Genomic DNA, 14,823 nt, shown 5'->3' on the forward strand with positions numbered 1-14,823 from the left:
ATCACAGTGTGATCAAATACTTATTGACCTCACTGTGTATATACTGTACATATATATACATATATCTGTATAGCTCTATATATGTACTGTATATGTATGTCCATTCTATCTATCTATCTATCTATCTATCTATCTATCTATCTATCTATCTATCTATCTATCTAAACACATTTATGTCTAACTTACACACACAAATACATATACACAGACTGATGTGTCTTATATATCGTATACGTTTATACACACATACATACAGAAACTGTCACTTACAAAAATACTGGAACACCACACCTTATTCTTGAGACTTTGCTGCACACTGATGAAAGACATTTGTGTTTCAGACATATAGGATGCTAGATGAGAAAAGTTGCATATAAATATGCTTCTTTTATTAGCATTACTCCTTGTAGATTCAGTCAGCATGTCAAATGAAATATTGTCGATATTTGTATTATATGTTTATAACAATATAATAATTAATACCATTTATACCAGTAATCATTTATACCAGTCACAGTTATTTAAACCAACAATAATAATTATAATAAATTATAATAATAATTAAAATAAATTATGAATAATAGTAAAATCATTATTGTTATTAAAACAAAGATTCCTTTAAAAATTCCTCATTAAGTGTCCACTGATCAGATTAATGTTATTAAGCTGTTCAGTGAGTCCAGTGACATCAACACTACTCGACACAAAGTAGTGTGTTGTAAAAACTGCTATTATTATTATTATTATTATTATTATTATTATTATTATTATTATGAATAACAAAAGAAGACCAGAGCTGTGTTCCATTCCGAAGTGTTCTTCACAGTATGCTTCCCACTTCCTGCTCTGTTTGCAATGAATTTCAGTGGAGGGAACTTCCCTTGACAAAACTCCACCATTCGGAACACCCTGTAAAGTCATCAGTGCAGACGTCACTTCTTACATGCTAAATTAAATACTGAATAGTTATTGAAACAAAAACTGATATCCATTTAAATCTATTGAATGTGTATATAACTTGTAAATAAATTATTGATTAATAATAATAAGATTTATTAAAGATATACGAAAATTTATTTATTTTTTACAGATCATAAACCTATATAATGCTACGGATTTCTGTAAATTATTATGTCCTATTAATATGATGTTCTCGATAATAAAAATAAATATATAAATCCTTTATCGAGATCCATTATTTTCATGCTCCAGTGAAACGCCATAACATCAATTTTTATTCCCTTTTCTGGTAAAGTGGAGACCAGGGGCCCGTATTCACAAAGCTCCTTAAGCCTCCATGTTGCTCCTAGTAATGAAATTCTATAATTAGAATTATGAGATTTTCTTAGAATTGCCCCTTAAATTTAGGACTAAATTTTAGTAAATATAAAAATTATTCACGAAAAATCTTAGCCCTAAAACAGCATCTAAGGTAAAAATTGTTAAGAGTATAGAGGAGGACTTTCAAGAGGCTTAAGAGTTTCTATAGCAGAGGACAAAATGGCGAAAAGAAGAAATATTCTCCAAACACTAAAGCTAAAATTAAACACTGCTCTTTCGTCCAATTGGGTTTTCTTGATCTTTTACTTCCTTACATCACTCTTGGATTGTTGACTCTATACCATCCAAAAGTGCTACTTAAACAGACTGTCCTGCAATCATGTAAATTGGTAAAAGCTGAGCCATTTTACTCCCATCAATCTGAAACTAGTAATAAAAACTAGCAATAAAATCAATATGGTAAATTAATGGAAGAACTTAAATATAGTAAGTACTGCTTTGTGGAAATTTGTTGCTTCAAAATTAGACACATTTTCAACATTTGGCTGTTTTAATTAACTTTAAGATATTTAGCCTATAACAGAAACTTTGCATAAAGTAGCCGGTATTAATACAATTTCTTTATATACAAACTATGATTTCACTGTCTATTCTATTAATACTGTATATATTCTATTTTTACAAAGAGTGCTTTTTAAGATCTTGACAAATTTTTTATCAACCAATTACACTCCTTAAATTGTCATCCCTAGCAACAGAGTCAACCACACCTCCTCACTTATGAAAGCAAATCAGTATTATTAATAATTTACACAAAAGACACTATGCACACATGCATACCCCAATTCACATGTGTGAAACCCAATTTACGTGCTCGAAAAAATATATGTATTTACAAAAAAAAATTATATATATATATATATATATATATATATATATATATATATATATATATATTCTTAATATACTTTTCACACGCATATGCAAGACACAATAAACAGATGTACAACTGTGTACAAAGTTTTTGAATGTTTTAAATGTGAGAGTAGGACTTCGAATGTGAAAATTATCTTTCCTGCGTGAATCGCTTTGCACACCTTTTGCGCAATTAATTACAACGGAAATAAAGACCTACTTAAACCAAGAACAGTTGGGTGTCATCTGCATAACAATGGCAGGGAATTTATAGAACTCACGAAGACAGCAGCCTCACATTTAAAGCATTTGGTAGATGTTCTTATCCAGAGCAACTTACATTTTTTTCTCATTATGCATATGAGCAGTTGAGGTTAAAGGCCTTGCTCAAGGGCCCAACAATGGCAACTTGGTGATTGTGGGATTTGAACCTAAGACCACTGAGCTACACCTGGCCCTTACCTTTCAGCAATGGTTCTAACCTGGACCATTTTGAAAAGCTCAATTTTTAAACCCTCCTTGTTAGCTGTGAAGTGTTACGTTCCAAGTGCAATATCAGAAAGTTCATGTTTTTTAAGATTTATCTTTTTCTCCCCTTGTCTATTCTTTTCCCCATTTTTTCTCGAAAACAACCGTAACCAAGACAAAAAAAATTCCCTCTGGGATTAATAAAGTTCTTTGAATCTTGAATCTTAAGTTCAAGTTCTAGGTTTTTACTCAAGCAGTCACTAGAGGGCAGTGTCTCTTTGTTCATGGTTGCTTTGGTCAGTTTAAGGAATATAGATACCAGACAAAGATATTGGTCTTAATGTGTGAAGGTGGGGAGAAGGTCCCGTAACTTGAAGACATCACCAAAGACCTGGGCATCAGTGCCAGCATGCAGGCTGGTGTGAGACGTCAGGTGAGACACATGCCATTAGTAATGTTACATACACAGATCACATCCATAAAGTGATTTACTTTCTAATTAAATGTGATGTAGGGACCTTTCCATCTATTCATCCCTAATGAGCATGATCATTTAAGCACTTAGTGAAATCAAATAGTTGAAAGAACCACAGGAGAACTCATGGCTATGTTTAATTGTGAAGGTAAGATTTTCACATGCACAATGCGCGGAGAACTATAGGACTAGGACTAAACAGCTGTGTAGCCTTAACAAAAACCATTTATAGGCTAATCAGAAAAAAAGACTTCAGTTTGCTAGAGAGCATAAAGAATTGACAGTGAAGCATTTGGGGAAGGTCATGTGGTCTGATGAGTTCAAATTTTCCTGTTTCATATTGATGGGTGCATCAGGGTGAGTATAGAGATGGCCTGGCTCTTACATATTGCCTGTAGGGGGCAATGTTATGATCTGGGATTGCTTCAGTTGGTCAGGTCTATGTTCAGCAAGGTCATGTGCCCAAAAAAAAGTCAGCTGATGATCTTAATGTAGTGAATAACCAGGTTTTTCCATCAATGGATTTTTTTCCTTTCCTGATGGCACGGGCATATTCCAAGTTAAAACTTCCAGGATCTGGCCCAAATTGTGAGAGTGGTTCAGGGAGCATGAGCCATTATTTTCTTAATCAGTAAATCTTGTGACATTGTGTAAGCTTATCAAAACGATGCCACGGCTATGATCAAAGCATGGTACAATAGTTATGATAATTATTTAATAAACACATTTAACATGGCTTAATCTGTGGCAAAAAAAGCAACTAGAAAGCACACACATACATTTTCACACTTTAACAGATCATAGCTACTGTTTACTATCAAACATGTAATCTCATATATATGTTTCTATTTTATTTTATAGATAGACTAGCTAAAGTACCCGTCATTGACAGAAAAAGAGTTTGTATAATGGATAGGTACGAATAGATAACTTTCATAAAGGTTAAAAGTAATCAGTAATATTATTATTTCAGGGTGAAACCCCATGGATGTCTTCCTGTCTTTCTATACATTAGAACTCTCTGCCTATCTTATTATTTCAAAGAAATATATATTTTTTCAGGTTGACTATCTATCTATGTATTGCTTTCGTCATCAGTGAAATTCACTTTAGGCAGATATCCAAGTATCACAAAATATTTATTAAATTTTGACCAGCCTGTTTTACGTGAAAAAATTATGTTGTAATATATGTATTTTTTAAAGATTGTGTAGGGGGTGCATTCCATGCCAGGAGGGGGGATCATTTTAGGACATAACAATGTGCACTCACTTTGGACTGCTGCAGATATGTTTGCTCTAAGGACCTGTGGTTTCTCTCATAATGGCTCTTTAATTTACACAAACTATTGTACACGCCAACCTGTAACTGCTCTTTTGCACAATATTCATTGATTGATTATTTTCGCACTAACTACTTTAATTCTTGCTGCTACTTATGAAACGTTTACTGTTTCTCCTCTCACTACCTCAACTCATCACCTCAACACCACAGAGTATAGTCATGTTTGTCGCACTGTCACTGTTTCGCGCTTGTTTGCACATTTGCACGTGCACTTTATGTTGACTCTGTTGTCTCTTCTGTATAAAAAAACTTAGATAGTGATAATAATTTATGTTGTCAATTTATCTTGCATGTTGCGCGTCCTGGAGAAACCTTGTTTAGTTTGACTGTGTACTAACTGTATATGACTGAAGTAACAATAAAGCCTACTTGACTTGACATGACTTTTGACACATTGACTTGACACATTACTGCTTGTTATTAGCACAACGGTTTTGGAACATGTCTTTTTTGAGGCGAACTTGGTTTGAACTTTCCACAGAAAGAATACATTGGTTTGTCCATTCATCTTTGTAGGTTCAGTTTTTCATGATGTTCTTTTCTTAGTTGAAGTAAGCCATTCTGTTTGTTATCTTAAAGAGGGAAAAGCACTAAATTTAGAAAAAAATTAAACGCTAGACAGACAGAAAAACAAAATTACTGGTTTTGGGTCCTCTAATGTATGAAACATAAAGATATAATTAAAAGAGCAAGCTCTGACTAATGTTAAACCTTTCTTTTACTTATATAGAAGTTTTTAAAGACATTGGAAATAATGTCTTGACAAAAGGACATATTCCCATAAAGCCATGGCTAGACACTGTTTCTTAATGTAAAAAAAACAAACAATCTTCATCTCAACTTGATGAATTGCCTGATTCCGAATGACTTTCTCTCTCACTCACTCAACTGGTAAGAACCATTTGATGCTCAGATGGACATATGATTTGGGCTCAGTGTGAAATGCGTCTGTTCACTCTCAGAAATCTTCTGAAGAAAAACAGCTTTTTTTAAAGCTGAGACAGGATGTTCATTTTTTTCACTCACTTTTCCACTCTGTAGGGGGCAGCAGTGCACTGGAATTAAACAGCATGTAATATATACTTTCTATGATTTTTTTTTATTTTTATTATTTCTATGGTGAATTTTTGGTTTAGTAATGTTTGGAAGGCGTCTCCATTGTTGGATAAAGTTTTAGGTACATGACCTTTTTCTTACTAACATGACACTTTATGGTTTTTTTTTTCTTATTAAAACCAAGAAAGAGTGTAATATAAATATGAAACTCTTTGGAACGTGCTGTTATTGGCAAATAATCTGTGGTTATGACAGTAACTCTTGGGCTCATTCTTGCTATCATGTAAAAACAGTCAAACAGTCACCTTGTGTAAAGTTATCATTTCACTGTTTTTTTTTTCCGTCAGAGCACCTTTTGACTCTAGTGTTCCTAAAACTCCACCTTAATTCCTGTTATTTCTGTCTGTGTGCGTCCAGTCATGCCAAGGCTTTTGTCGTGTAAGTGTTGTTAATCACTTTATACTGCCTATGATGTGTACAGTTCTTCAATTTATAATATTAATAATAATAAAATGTATGTGTTGATCCTTTACCTTCAGTTTAAAAAAAAAAGATATTTGCATGAATATGCTTTTTCTGAATGATGATTTAGCCTTTCCTTAGAGACATTATTACTTATGTGACATGACTTTAAATCAGAAGAAATGTGTGTGTGTATATATATATATATATATATATATATATATATATATATATATATATATATATATATATATATATATATTTGTGTGTGTGTGTGTGTGTGTGTGTGTGTGTGTGAAAGCCTTGCCTGTGTGTGTTAATAGGGTAGATTCAGACTTTAAACTGCAATTGGATTTTTAGATATGTCAGGCAGAACAATAATTTTCTCATTACTTTCATAAAGGATGAATTTTACCACAACCAAAATATAAGTCATAGAAACAATTACAAACAACAATACGATAAAAACATGTGATCGTGTGTATTTGTGTTATTTCTTTGTGACCCATTAAAATGTGATTTTTTTTTTTTTTTTTTTGCTCAGTCTGTTGGGGTAGTTGGTTAAAATAAAAAAAAAAATTGGTTCATCATATTACCTATTCTTTGCAGAAAAGAAGAATAAGTCACTCTCTACTGCAATTTAGATTACAATTCTCTAAGTGTTTTGATATTTATTCCAATTTACCTAGGCCATGTTTTCAATACCTGATTCAGTACAAAAAAGGAGGGCGGCACAGTGGTGTAGTGGTTAGCACTGTCGCCTTGAAGATCCTCCAAGATCCGGGTTTGATTCCTGTCTCTGTGTGCATGGAGTTTGCATGTTCTCCCTGTTCTTGGTGGGTTTCCTCCCACATTTCAAAGACATGTAGGTTAGGTTAATTGACGTTCCCAAATTGCCCGTAGTGTGTGTGCCCTGTGATGGATTGGCACCCTGTTCAGGGTGTACCCCACCTCATTCCCTGGGACTCCTGCAACCCTGAATACAGTATAATGTAGGCTATAGATGATAAGTGAGTACAAAAAAGAAGGTAAAACAGATAAAAAGTACATCTAATTATAATTGTGTTATTTGCATAAATAATTGTTATTTGCACCAAAAAATAATAAACAGCTAAACAAATAAGGGCTAAAATTCTCTGAGCTTTAAGGGCTAACCCATTAAAATCCCAGCTTTTCATTTCTAGTTATATTCCAATGTACCTAGGCCATTTTTTCAATACCTGATTCAGTACAAAAAAGGAGGAAAATGTTTAACAGATCAAAAGTACATCTAATTCTAATTGTGCTATTTGTGTAAATAATTGTTATTTACTCCCTACATGCACATTACATCACTACTACTATACTACTTTTTTTGCACTATACCTAGTATAGTACATATGATGCACAGAGGGCTACTTGCCCTACAATTCCCTTATGTACACTGTCTACTGGTCTACTGCACATACTCATGATCCTCCCACCAAAATTAATCAGATTTAATCACAAGCTTAATGTTGTGTAATTATTGTGCACAATATAAAAAAAAAAAAATTGTTTCATGTAAGTCAGTACTCTGAGAACTACAAACAGCAGGAACCAAATTCCTTGTGTGTCTCAACATAGTTGATGAATAAACTTGATTCTGATTTTGATTTATGGATTGACATAAAGCTGCCTTTTGCTTTGATTACGGCCATGGCATCATTTTGATAAGCTTACACAATGTCACAAAATTCATTTCAGTCACATTCATTTCTTCCAAAGATCTTGTATTGATGATGGGAGAGTTGGACTGCTGTGTAAAGTCCTCAATGGGGTTAAGGTCTGGACTCTGTGGTGGCCAATCCATGTGTAAAAATGTCTCAACCTAATGTTGTTGTTTGTTTGTTTTTCGGCTGGTCCTATCAAGAGGTCCCCACAGTGGGCTGTCCAATCGGTACACATCTAGACACAGGTTTTATGCCGGATACCTTTCTTTACTCAACCCTCCTATTTTCTCCATGCTTGGGACCAGCATCCAGTGGCTGGGGTTTGGGTATTAGCTGGGAAACACATCCAGGCACACACATACACTGTGTGGTATTGTACAGTGGAACCTCACATTGCGAGTAACCCAGTTTGCAAGTGTTCCCCAAGACAAGCAAAAAAAATGTAATACATTTTGACTGGAAAAACGAAGTCTTGGTTTACGAGTATCATGTAGCATGCATGCACTTCTTGTATTGATGCTGAGTTTAACATGATCACAACTGAGCCAATGGTTTTTCTTTCTCTTGCGCTGTGGAATTGTGGATAATCGTCTCCCCTGCTCGGTCATAGTGCGAGCCTCTCACTGGTATAATCAACATCCGTGTGCAGGTGTTTACTATATCACTGTTTTTTACTTTTAATTTTTACTTTACAGCAGTGAGTCCATTAATGTGTGCGCGCACTCGAGTGTCAGAGATGTTTTTCTTTAATTTTCCTGATTAGGCAGGGTTTCCTTTAGTGTTTCCGTTAGTGTGTGTGTATGTGTGTGAAAGTCGTTCCGCACAGTAGTTTTATGGGGAAATTCGCTTTAATTTATGAGTGTTTTGATATACGATCATGCTTCTGGAATGAATTGTGCTCGCAATCCGAGGTTCCAATGTATATTCTTTTCTTGTTTTTTTTTACAGAAGCACTTGAAAAAAAATCTAAACCTTCAGCTTTTACATAAGTATCACTTACACTACAAACATTATATAGTAAAAATCAAAAATGTAATAAATTAAGTCCTTAATCCAACCCAAAAAATATATACAAAACTAAAAATGTCTATGAACATTTGCAGTTCAGATGCAAGATTGCAAAACTGTTTAAAATCCACTTAGTCATTTCCCCAGTCCCCTTTTATTGCTGTTAATATTAAGTGTTTATATTCTCGAGAAGAAGGCCAATTTGCAACAGCCTGAAAAGGTTTCCAGTACTGTTGATCTAAAAAAAAAAGGAAGTGTTAATAATGAAATATCTGTAAGCTCTACATTATTCGTACCCATGGAAATGTGATATGTGCGACACAAAAAACACTGAATTCGTGGAATCATTCACAAAGCCGCGAGTGTGTGTGAGTTTGTGTTTGAGTCTCTGAACCATGTCAACCGACCAACACACAAACCATTTTGTGTAAACACTCCATCACTCAGACCGTGCTTTATCGTAAACCCGATCATCAGCTGTGTCTCTGAAGTCAGAACATTTTTCCACACTGTCCTGCAGGAAGGAAACACCCCAGCAGACGCAGTCTAGACGAGCTGGAAGTGTTATGATCACATTACAGCACACATTTATCACTGCAGTCTTGTGGCAGGTCTGTTACTATCAGAGCGTACATCTGTACTATTTTTGTCGCTTTGTTCACAATGTGTATACATAAACACTTGTAATGCCGGAGCGGTCGCTGTTTAAGCAGCCTGTGAATAACAGGATGGGACTTTGGCCTGATTTACTCATAAAAGAACTTCTTAGAAAATGTTTCTCCTAGAGACACTGATGAACAGAAGTAATGATAAATCAGCAGGCTTGACTTGGGACTGCTCACCACCTCTCTCAGCAGCGTGATGATAATAACAGCATCTTTAATTTACAAAGTCTCTGAAAAAAAATGCTGGAAGGTGGAGAATTTTGTGTTAATTTCACATTTTACATTACATTTCTGTAGATCTTAGAGGAATGAGTTTAATTATCTTTAAGGATTTCTTATTTCTCAGTTTTCATCATTCTTGTTTTTTTATTGCAACAATGACGTTTGTACTAGATCAAGAGTTGCTGCTCTCTGATACCAAAGCTTCAACACCAGTTTCTTTTTCTTCTTCTTCTTCTTCTTCATTTCCTGTGTTTACCTCCAAATAATCGCCAACCTTATCAAGTTGAATAAATTCATGTTAATATCGACATTGTACAATTTTATTAACAATACAGAAGTTAAATTGTTTATTAATATATTTTTTTTTAAACAAAGGGCACAAACGGTCTAGAGTACCAATCACACGATTGGACACACCTTCTAATGCAATGTTTTTATATTCTAATTAGTGTTTTCTTTTTCACATTCTAGAACAAAACTTGATTTTTTTTTCCAAAACTAGAAAATTACACAAAGTGTTAGGTAATTCAGTAGCTGACCAGTCAGCTGTTAGAGTTTATTTAGAGTTCATTTAGAGTTACCAGCCTCAGAAATCATCAGTTAACAGCACCTCGGATTAGAGCCAATATTAAGGCTTTACACAGCAGGCACATCTCAAAATCAACTGTTCAAATACGTATTGCATATTTTGGACACCTTCAGCATTGTTTTACAGTTTAAAAAGAAATAAAACTCAGAAAAGACCATGGAATTGGAAGATGTGTCCAAACTTTTGACTGGTCATGTATGTCTGAACATGTGTTACAAAAAAGAAACTATAAAGAAAACTAATATAAACCTTCTACAGAAAAAAATGTATGTAAAATGTGAAACGGTAAATGTTCAAAAATATATGTATTAAACCTAAATCAAATAAAAATGGGTTGAAAGATAAAGTACCCCAGGTCCACTGAAATTTTAACACTTAAATACAACAAAAAAATAGTTTGCCAATACTCAAAACTATATATATATATATATATATATATATATATATATATATATATATATATATATATATATAAAAACTTAAATTATTGACAAATTCTACATACATTCCTGACTGTGTGTTTATTACCTGTAATAAATAGCAGACTTTGGTGACATAATAATTGCACAGGTCCCTATTGCGAACTTGAATTTTGTGCAATTAATTGGGCAGCACTAGTATAAAGTAACGTTGAATAAATATATAAGCATTTTTGCACAGTATCTGCAATTAAATTATATTAAATTGTTTCTTACAAGACAGCTGTTTTACATTTTATTTGTGTTAAATATGACGCCAGAACACTTGTTGGTGCTGGGTGACTAAATATCTGGTTATTGTATAAGAAAAAAGTATTATAATTGTATATCATAATAGCATTAAAATTAATTTTCAGTCCATTTGATTTTTATTTTGTAATTATGTTTATTATTGATTCACATTGTGTTACAAATTGCGTTACAAACCTATTCACATTGTATTTCATAACAAATTAATTAAATTAAATTAAATTAATATACACTTGATTTATTATAATTTTCAACTAAATATCAATAGTTTTTAAGGGTGTAAAACAGTGTTTTTAGATGAAACACACAAACCAAATGAGATCTTAAACGTTAAATATTTATTTAGGCATATACACATCTTTATCCTAAAATATCAATAATGCAATACCAATATATAACAATATTTTTTCTGCTTATTTTTTAAATTCTTTTTTAATTAAAGGTCATAATAGCAGAATATTATAATGACACATTCAGGTTTAACTTCATTAACACACCTTTTGGAATTACTTTAGTGATTACATTAAAATCTGCACAGTGAAATATTTCTTTTTTTTTTCACAGCAGAAGGAAAATGTACAAAAGTATTCACATAGCAGCATCTGAAATTAGTGACGATCAAGTGACCCGTGAATGCACTGCGTTAGTTGAACCAGGTGTTTTAAATGATTCTGTATTTCAAAATAACTTTTAATGCACTTAAGGAGGTGCGCATGGATTAACATGCGATATGATTCAACATGCACAGGTTAGTTTATTGTTTAGCTTGTTAACAAGAAGTTGTAAAATAATGCGCAAGATGCTGAAAATACACAAAAAATCATTTATCAGTACACACTTGGCAAAAGCATTCAAGACATTTCTTTAATCATAATAATTTATATTAGAAGTAGCATACTATAGAACATATGTAGTTCTTAAAGGTTCACAAAGATTTTTTTAAAACTTGCTTTACAAAGCCGTGGCGTTTAAAATGCTTCTTAAAACAGTTCTTGGCACAGAATGTTTCTTTACAATTTTGTATACGTAAGTCTTCCTTAAATGCACCATTTTCTCTTTGCATGTGTGTATTTTTATGGATGTTGATGCACGGGTGAGGGATAAATTCTGCCTAAAAGGCTAAAATTGACTGAATGAAAAAACATTTAAGGTTGTAACATACACTCTTTTTAAAATACCATTTGTTTCCCTGAAATAAGTTAGAACTATTTATAATACATAAGTGCAAATACAAATGCGTAATAAATTAAAGAAAAAAAAAACACTGACAGAAATGATTCCTTTTTTTCTGTAGCTTTACTGTAAACCAATGCTGCAAAAATAATCATGTTTATTCTACAATTAATAATTTTTTATCATGACGGGTATGGTCTCTTTCCGGATGACTCCGCCCACAATTAAATGATCCAGGGGATCAATGAAAATTTTTTTGTACATTCTATGCTGTGTCGTTAAACATCTGTGAAATCTGGTAATGATGCCTTTCACATTAGCAAGTGATAAACCAAAAGCTGACTGTTTACGTTTTATGTACTGGCTTGACACATAAAGAACTGTGCAAAAGCCTTGCCCCGCCCACATTTCTTCATATTTTGCTTCCAAAGAGCTGCACACAATTTCTTCTATATTGTTGACATTGAGGTATAGTTCTCCAGGCTTCCTGAAGGACTTTTTTGGCTCTCATTATTAGTTCACATTAGTCCATAAGAAATACTGTGATCTATGAATTATTTAAGCATAAAAAAAACATCTGACATAAGGCATGAACCATTGTGTAACAGGTACAGATGATGACATATGATCAGGCCCGTGAATAGTATACTGGTGATGCTGAATGATGAGTGGATGGAACAGATAAGAGGGTAAAAGAGGTTGCTGCTAAGGTTGTTAACTACATCTACATTATTTACTTTAATTTAAGATGAAGAAATGAGACGGGCTCAAGACTTCTGAACAGTAGGCCTACTGTATTTTAGCAACAGTGGCAATCAAAACATAAAGTAACCGGCAAAGAGTTTTCACACTGATTAGTGAATTATTTAATTTGTACATAACTAGATAGTCTTGTTTCTACACATCCGCAAGTACAGAAAACATAAGTGACTTGTCACTTCGGTTAGTTCATCCTTTTGCACAGCTCCAGACACGTCTTTGAAGTTGTTTTAAAGTTCATGTTGGTTTTGTCTTTTATTTGTCACTCATCTGTACATTTTTCTGACATCCAGCCCAACAATCTATTTTTATCTTTATGTATGAAAGTCAAAGAATCTTTAAGATTGAATCTTTTAAAATGTATTTATTCACTTATACCGTTATTACATAATAAATCTACATTTATGAAGTCTATATAGGAACATTTTTGTTAATCGATTTTTGCATTTCTGGCGGATAATTTTGCTTCCTTCTAAAGACACAATATGTAAAGTGAGTAACAATGTCTAGAAATAACTTTATTATTAAGTATATTTAAAATTTACCATTGAATAACTTTTATATAATATAATCATATTATATAAAATTGTCTGCAAAACATAATAGCGAGTGTTCTAACAACAGAAGTCGAATAGGCCTGCATGTAGACATTTTTGCTTTATTTAGTTTAATGATCCTTTGGCATCAAAACAGAACAGTTTAAAGCTTAAACTGTAAGAGAAGTAAAAATGTTCATACTTAGAGTGCTTATCTGGTTAACAGGTAATATAAGTTGAATGCCACTATAATTAAGATTTTAGAAGATATTTGGAGGTGTGCCTAAATCAACTATTATATTTCTGACTTTGAAACCCATATAAAATTTGAAAAGAAAAAAAAAACCCTCACTTTTTTCTGTTTTTTGACTGAAAATCTGACTCTTTGTAACTCAGTCGTCTCCTCCAAACAGTACAAGCCATTATGGTCCTATAGAACTTAGTTACTAATAAAGCTTCAAAGGCAGATGTAAACATTCCTTTAATCAGAGTCTCTGTGATGAGAGATAACAGTCATAAATTAATGGTCCATGGCAACCGGATTTGTTTATTTCCTTCCTTGCTTATTGACTAGACTAAGCCTTCAGTGCGGATGTGTTTTTGAGAAGCTGTCTGTGTTCCTGCACCATTTGATCTTTTTGCCGATGCTCTTCAGGTTATTTCTTCCCTTCCATCTGTCTTGTTTAGTTCTGCTGTCATTACTGGTTAATCAAGGTGAAAAAGAACAGTCTCTAGCCTTGACCACTTCTCTAATGAGGACGCTATTTCAGCTGAGTGGCCTTCGTCTGCTACGCTCTGCTGCGCTGCCTCCTGCAACTGATCAATTTAGGAGATCGAGAGGTTTCGCTTTACCTGCCTGTCCTCTTCAGAGTCCTTGAAAATTGTTCCCTTTCTGATACCCCTCAAGCTGAGATACGGTCAACTAAATGTGCCTTTATATAGCAATGCCAAAAGCAGTGGGCTGTGGATTCTGTGATAAATGACGCCACCTGAATGTCAGATAAACAGCTTCGTGGTCGGTCCTGGTATGCAGGAAATAAATCACAACCTCTTGAGGTTAAAATGTGTGTTTAAGCATATTACCATATGGGTCTTTACTGAAAAATATTGTAATTTTATGGACAGAATAACCAAGAAAACTTGTGGTAATAGATTTTTTGTTTTCTTAGGTAAACACAAAAATCTAATTTATTAAAATGCAAGACTTAAAACTTTTTTTAAATTGTTTATGAATGGTTTTCTATCCATTACTTCCCATAAAAAGCACGTTTCACAACATTTTGCCTTAGTTAGTAATAAGAAACCTTTGAATTTATCTGTTTAATACTCAAACATTATTCTGTATAGAAATAAAATCCCACTTCATAGCATGATACACAAATGCAGATTTATATATTTCTTTTATTATCTCAAATATTTATGTAATCTGTGTAGGCTAAAAATTTATTCAA

The 14,823-nt window shown here is 33.2% G+C and overlaps 1 protein-coding gene across 1 annotated transcript in view; it reads left to right on the forward strand.

Moving 5' to 3' along the window:
- odad1 (outer dynein arm docking complex subunit 1) overlaps positions 1-14,823 on the forward strand; it is a 74,328-nt gene that overhangs the window by 47,741 nt on the left and 11,764 nt on the right. The window lies entirely within an intron of this gene.

This window comes from Clarias gariepinus, chromosome 23 (genome assembly GCF_024256425.1).
Source record: "Clarias gariepinus isolate MV-2021 ecotype Netherlands chromosome 23, CGAR_prim_01v2, whole genome shotgun sequence".
NCBI classification, from domain to species: Eukaryota; Metazoa; Chordata; class Actinopteri; order Siluriformes; family Clariidae; genus Clarias; species Clarias gariepinus.